The sequence below is a fragment of the Carex rostrata genome, chromosome 19 (assembly GCF_964058835.1).
Source record: "Carex rostrata chromosome 19, lpCarRost1.2, whole genome shotgun sequence".
NCBI lineage: Eukaryota > Viridiplantae > Streptophyta > Magnoliopsida > Poales > Cyperaceae > Carex > Carex rostrata.
Window position 1 is genome coordinate 8067180 of NC_135936.1, and position 7482 is coordinate 8074661.

At 34.8% G+C, this 7482-nt stretch overlaps 1 pseudogene; it reads right to left on the reverse strand.

Annotated features, from left to right (window-relative positions):
- Positions 1-5685: 5685 nt before the first annotated feature.
- Positions 5686-7030, reverse strand: LOC144571416 (mitogen-activated protein kinase kinase kinase 18 pseudogene; annotated as a pseudogene).
- Positions 7031-7482: the final 452 nt, after the last annotated feature.

The following is a 7482-nucleotide window of genomic DNA, read 5'->3' on the forward strand; positions in this document are numbered from 1 at the left end:
GCTATCGCAGACAGTATGATGGCCCCAATGCCCCGTTATGTGATTCGTGTTCGTGCTTCTTCATGCCGATTTATATGGCTCTATTTGATCTACGCTTCCCTTCTCAGTACTTTGATTTCTTTCTCTATTGCTGGTATTTTTTTCTTGTTCTCTGATAAGTCTAGGTCGGTTTCAGACATAAATAGATCTGAAAGCTACCATTGACAGCACCAAAAAAAAGTCTCACAGAAACGCTAATGATAGATCAATTCAAAATTAGGTGAGTACTGTTAAAATAAAGCTTAGGATTTGACTGATTTGAAAAATTTTATCTGTTTTGGATATGACGAAAAATCTTGGAATTATAAAATTGGGATTCATTTCTCAATTAGAAAATCTTGGAATTATGGCAAAGCTTATTGTCAGTCAGTTACTTTGCATTCCATAGTAGCAGATAATTTTAGTTTACAGTAAGACTTGATTGGCAGTAACGTAGTAACAGTGTTTGTAGTGGCAATGTCAGGCCATTCCATTACCAATTAACCAAAAAATAACTGGCAACAAACAGGAGATGTCATCAGGCTTTCCTTTGTTGGTCATTTTAGATTCAGTCTTAGTTAGTATGACTTGTTATCAGGTTTCTTTGTTTCGGCTTTTTTTAGGTGTTGCATTAGTTTGGTTAGGTTATTTGTTTCATTCATTCTTCTTTATAGATCTCAGGTCAAGGTCATCTGATTTTGAGTGATTGTGTCAGTTCGCACTCAGGTTCATGTTTTGATTAGTTGGGCTAGGAATTGGGATTAATGTCATTTTCAACTTTTTTTAAGGTATCCTGATGGAATGGATTCAGAGGTGCCACTGAATTTTCTCAGTACAGTGAACACTGGACTGGTTCAGGTTTCAGGTTTTGGGTTACAACCTACTCAGATTTTGGGATGCTTGGGTTCATTTTTTTGTTGGGCTTTGGTCGATAATATAATGGTTTATCAGTTTCAAATTTGGTTGTTGACAGAAGATGCACTGGATTAGGGTTTTGCGCACATGGGTTTAAAAGCAAGTCAACATTTTGTTGGGCTTTGGTCGATAATATCATGGTTTTATCAGTTTCAGATTTGGTTGTTGACAGAAGATGTAATGGATTAGGGTTTTGCACACTTGGGTTTAAAAGCAAGTCAACATTTTACAAAGAAGTAAACATAACATGAAGCTTTGAATATACCTTGATTCAATTTATCTTTTCTCTGTTCTATTTTTATATATCAAAATTTTGTATGCTCGCCTACTCCTACCTGTGCGAATTTACTGATTACACCATTATATATAGCCATTTACTGGGAGCTTTACAGGGAACCAGGAGAGAAAGGGAACTTAAAGAAATGAATTACCACTTGGGTATTACATATAATCACATTCCAATAAAATGAAAAAAAAAAATAGTTCGAAAGATTTTTTAATTTTTGGGCTAGACAGAGAGTTGTCTAGTTAATTCTAGGCAATATATTAATAAATGTTTTATTTTTAAATGGCATGTATTACAAAGTTGAGATAATTGTAAGTGACTTGGTATCCTCTATTTATTAGCAAAATGGTTGTGATACTGTGTTGTGTTGAAATCAATTAGAGGAGCCAACTATGTTTTCTTTTTTTTTAAATATAGTGGGTATAGAGGAGCCAACTATATTTGGAAGTATTTATTATTTTGGCATTAATAGTATTGGAGAAATATGTTCACAATGGGAATGGTTAGATACACTTTCATTTTCTTAAGTTTGTGTGGAGTCCCAAGCTCTACTGTTACAAGGGCAAAGTTATATGTTTGATGGGTCAATTATCCTTTTTATTTTGTTATTTTTAAGAATTATTCTTGCACCCATGTTTTATATCCGTTATTAGCAGTCCGAAATTATTTATACTAATATACACGGCATTAATATCTAAACTCACGAGTGTTTATACCTAGCATACAAGGTGTTTATCACTTTTTCAATTCTGAATGATCATTAGGAAGTTCTAGTTAAAAAACTTTGTCCAGTATGAGGTATAAATTTTTATTCCTAGATAGTATACAGTTTTCAGAGTTTTGTATTCCTCCTAATATGTGGTATAACTTTTTTTAGCATCAAGTATAACACTATGAAATGCATATTAGAAGATGCAGTTATGACTCTTGTAATTTTAATTAGGTGTTAATAAATTGCAACTCATAATAGTGTAGGAGTTGACAATGGTTGTCACAAGTTGCACTTTATTAACCTTTCGAAAAAGAGGTGGTTACTTTATTGGTTGTATTGATTCAAGGTGTTAGCATAACCATAAATGATGAAGTAAGAGGACTTAATAGCTGAAGGTCATTGAAAGAGACAATTTGATGTACCTAACAGACATAATTAACTGGCATGCTAATTGCTAAATGCATTTATAAATTAAAATTTTAGGCACGTGTAATGGCTTAATGCATGGTGGCTACTCTGTCTCTCTCATTACAATTTTTCAGTCCACATCAAAGTGTGCAATTTGCTTCTACATTTTATTCTGTTATTTTTTTTAACAAATGTTCCATGCCAATAGTAAGCTGGATGCCTGTAAATATATTAAATTTATTGTAGTATAAATTTTCTGAAGCAAAATCCTATGTAAATAAATATTTCATTAATTGTTGTAGTATATATTTTCTGAAGTTGAATTTAAGCCTTTTTTTTAATATTGTTCATTTTTAACTCATATATGCTATTTAGGAAATGTAAATGTTTTTTTGTGATTAAAAGAAAATTCTTCCGGGCCATGGAAAAATTGTATGTTGAACTAGTCTACACTCGTGTGATTCCTTCTAGAGCTAAGTCAGGGCCAGTGCACCTAAAAATCGCTTTCTTGAAGTTCCATACCATACCATGAACAGCAGATATCCAAGCGACAATGACATGCAAACGAAATTTGGTATTCTCTCTTTTAAATTTTGAAAATGTGGGACATAAGTTTAGAAACACTGTAATTGAATAGTCAATTAAAAGTGGACTATAGTACAAGTCATTGCCTTCTGTACCAATTCTTTCCCAAGATAAAATAATTAATTGTTTGTTCAAAATCAAGAAAACTAAGGCCGTGCTCCAATTAGAGGTACGCGGAGGGAGAGGAAGGAAAAAACACTGTGCGCGGAGGAGAGTGCAGGTAGTCCAATAATTTCTCCTTCTCCAGAAGAGGTGAACGGAAGAGGAAGCGGAGTGAAAACCTACTGTTCGAAAGAAAGAGAAGGTCACGAAGCATTAATTTTTGAGAATTTTTGTCACCCCAAATCGGGATGTAAAAACACTGTTCTGAGGTTGGCTCCCCTCTGATCTATCTCCTTCTTTCCTTTTAATGAGAGTTTCTCCTCACTTCTGAAGCACAACCTAAGGCATTGGATATTTACAAAAAAAAAATTGGGAAATTTACTACAAAAATTCTGGGACTAAAAAAAAAAAAAAAATCCAGTACCGACAAATCATTTTTGACAATCAAAATTTGGTTAATTTGTACCATATGAACAAACCTAGACATGGAGAAAGAAGGCTCACCAAACAAAAGGTATGAGACGTGTGGTCTGTCAAGTCAATCAACGCTTGAAACGTGGCCCATGCAGGAACGCACGCGCTTAAACTCATGCGTTTTTCCTCTTATTTACACTTCCAAATTCCAATCCAAAAGGATTGCATTCCGAGGTTTTTGTGCATTAGCGTGATAGTGACTACCAATTAATCTGGAGACAAGTATAAAGACGAGAAATAATGGAAAAGGTGATGTTAAGTGTAGCGTTTAAATGAAGGGTTAAAACCAACCACCTTTGTGGGTACCACTAAGATATTGAGTGTTAGGAGGTTATAATATATTTGATTTGATTTGATTGCTTAATTGTTATATTTCGTCACTGGTATGTACAAAATTAGACTTCATAACAAGTGTCATATGCAGATTTAAATATGTATGTCGTAAGTATCTACATCCCAGCAACTCAATTGAGTTTCTAAATATATGTTGATCACTTTTTAAAAATTAAGGTCTATAAAGCTTCTCACTCTTATATCTCTAAAATTAATTTTAAAGTTTCTATTAAGCTACGTCAGCAACAAATTAAAAAGAAAAAATAATTTGAGTCAATCATTTAGTTAGTATAGAGCTTATAAACAGTTTCTTAATAAAAAATTTTACTGCATAATTTTTAAATAAAAAACTCTCTCACATCTCTAAAACTGGATTATAAACTGCCACATCATATTAGAAATAAATTAAACAACAATATATGATCTCTTTTGTTGAACGAGAAATAACACATCTTTCCGATCGAATAGGCGTTGGGCTGTTGGGGCACAAATAATGTTGCTACCATTGTAAGATATTAGAATTTAAAATGTTTAATATACATTTAAGTACGAATATGAGACGTACAAGTCTATTTATTTATCCATTTAATTATTTTTTAGCAAAAAGGGAAGCAATAACTTTTGTTTTTTAATATTCTGTGTTTCTTTTGGTACAGTATATATATTTTTTTCTCCTTTGTTGTCCCATGCCTTTTTTAAAATTATCTTAAAAGATATTAGTTACATGATTATTGTAATTGTTTATGCAGTCACTGTCAACCCAACTATAAAATTAGGAGAGCTAGGGACCAAATCAACCATCATACAAATATCCATTCTTAAACTTAAAACAAAGTAGAATTAAATTCAGATTGATTTAGCATCTATTTTTTGAAAAAGCTAGATTGTGATGATACACTTACCAAAAATGAAGAATCTCTTATACAGATTAGATAAACTGCCACTGGTTAAAATAATTCATAACATTTGATCGATTAAGATATGATCTTGACAGTAATGATTCATTATTTTTTTAAGAAAAATCAGACACAAATATCAATGTTGGTCTCCAACCATCCATCTAATTTTTACCATTGCAGGTTAACTAATCCTCTATTAAACATCATCATCATGGCAAAGAATTTGGTGCTGACCCAAAAGATCTTCAGATGTCTATAAAATAAGATCAGTGTAGTCTTCTCCATTTTCTAACAATTAACAATAATAACAAGATTTTTTTTTTAAATAGAACTAAATAAAATAGTCTAAACAAAACTAGTAGTACAGAGATTTTAGAAATTACAAAAAACAGCTCCATCGTAGCACTGCTACGGTGGAGGGTGATATATAGACTCCATTTGATGAATCTTTACCATTCATTTATTCATTCATTCTTCCTTCACCGTACTATTTTTTGTAATTTTCAAAACTTTTGTGTTGATTTTGTTTAAAATATTTTATTTAGTTGTATTTAAAAATAATAATCTAATAACAATAATAAATTACAACAACAATAATACGATAATAACAACATTAATGGTGATAATATTAATTAAAGAAGCTTGCCTTACTGCATAAATCATTAAATTGGGAAAAATAATAGTAACAGATGGATCACGTGCAGAATTTTTAGTGCCAAAGGAGATGAAATAGGCATAGTGATTTCCAGTTGGCTGACTTTTTTTAATTATGTCATAAGAGATGACTCAGAATTCTTCCTTGAACAGCTATTTCACCTTCTAATACATTCACACTCCGCACATGAGACAGCACAGAAAGGGCAAAAAAAAAAAAGAGGAAAAAGAAAGAAAAATGGATTTCATCAAAATATCAAAAGCAAGAAGATAAGAAAGTGCAAAAGTAAACAAGCCAACTAGAGTAGACAGGGGTAACCAATTAAAAATTTTATATTCAATTCCTTTCTTCTCTTTAACAAATCACTGCTACAATCAGTAACAGTAGAATTATTTTTACATTGACTAGCCTCTAAACAATCATTATTACTACTAACAAATTCACAACCATGTGGATTGAACTGGAATCCCTCTGTTTCCATGTGACCACCACACAAATTAACCTCTTCACCACCAGCACTATTTGCAGTAGTACCAGCATCAGTAACAAATGCATCTTCACTTTTACATCTTACCATGATCCAATCTCCATCGTTGCTCCAATTGAGCCCCGCAACAGTCTCGCCGGCAACCATCTTGAACCTCTCGACTGATTCTGATTCCACATTGAGTGTGAGAGATTCCCAAATTCCCTGATCAAGGATGCTCTTAGGAGACACCCACAATTCAATCGCACTTTTTTCTGATGCCGAATTCTCTGACAACGCGACAAACGGATGGTTAATTAACTGCTCAGCCGACCACCTCTCATCAGGGTTTCTAATCAAACACTTTGATAGAAAATCCTTTGCTTCTTCTGAAATCCAATTTGGTACCACTGGTACGTTAGACGAGTAACCAATGTGGTGAAGAACTGAGACCGGGTCTGAAAATCCAGTCCAAGGGACACCTCCACTCACCATCTCAAGGACTGTGCAACCAAGGGCCCACATGTCAGCTGGTGCCCCCTGCTCCTCCCCTCTTGCCACCTCTGGGGCCATGTACATCGGTGTACCCCTTATCTGAGAACCAGCAAATTCACAAAATTCACTCTTTGCACACCCAAAATCCGCAATTTTGGCACGGCCGTCAGACCCGATAAGCACATTATGGCCTTTGATGTCACAATGTACAATACCTATATCATGTAGGTACACCAATCCAGAGAGAATTTCAAATGTGCGAGACCGAACAGAGGATTCGGGAAGCCGGCCATGTTGTCTCTTGACCTCATCATAAAGGGACCCACCAGGCGCATATTCCAAGAATATATTGTAGCACAATTGCTTTGTACAAGGATCATCGGAGATGTCAGAGCCGAGGTAGGAGATGATAAAGGGGGAATCAAGAGAAGAAAGGATACTCTGTTCTCTCCTGAGCACCTCAGCACGGTGTAATGGAACTGATTTTACAGCAATTGATTCCCCAGAAGTGGAATTGGTTGCAATTGAGACGGTTGCAAACGAGCCACGGCCTAGTATGCCTCCTCGGCGCCATTTTTGGATTTCCATTTTTGAGAGAGGAGGAGAGAGAGAGAGAATAATTGTGGGTTTCTCTCTCTGTCTCTCCTTTTTGTTTCTTTATTTGTGAGTTTGATTATGGTTGCGACGATGGAGAATGCACAAGCGCGCACTTATATACTGCCGAGGGAAATAAGTCTTGTCTTGGCTTGGTGGTAAAGGTTTTTCGCTGCCGAAAGCAGGTAAATAGTTAGTTGGTGCACCAGGTCGAGGGACGAGGAGCCATATTTGATATTTGTGCACCGAGTTCATAAAAATAATAAGAGTCAAGATTACGAGATAAATTTGGGATATTGACAACGTATCCAAAGAAAAGATACGACGATGATGCTTCTCAACTTCACAAGAGGGATTAGAATTTACTGATCTTGTGTGTTGTGGAGATGCGAAAGAGATAATTTTTGCGGTGGTGGGCCCCACAGCCAACCGTACAAGAATGAAGAATTGCTCTGCCTTTGCGCAGTCGGAAGCTTGTAAATGCTTCTGTCATTGCTGGATCCTCTAAACATGTAGGCCCGGTGCGGATCAATGTTGCAA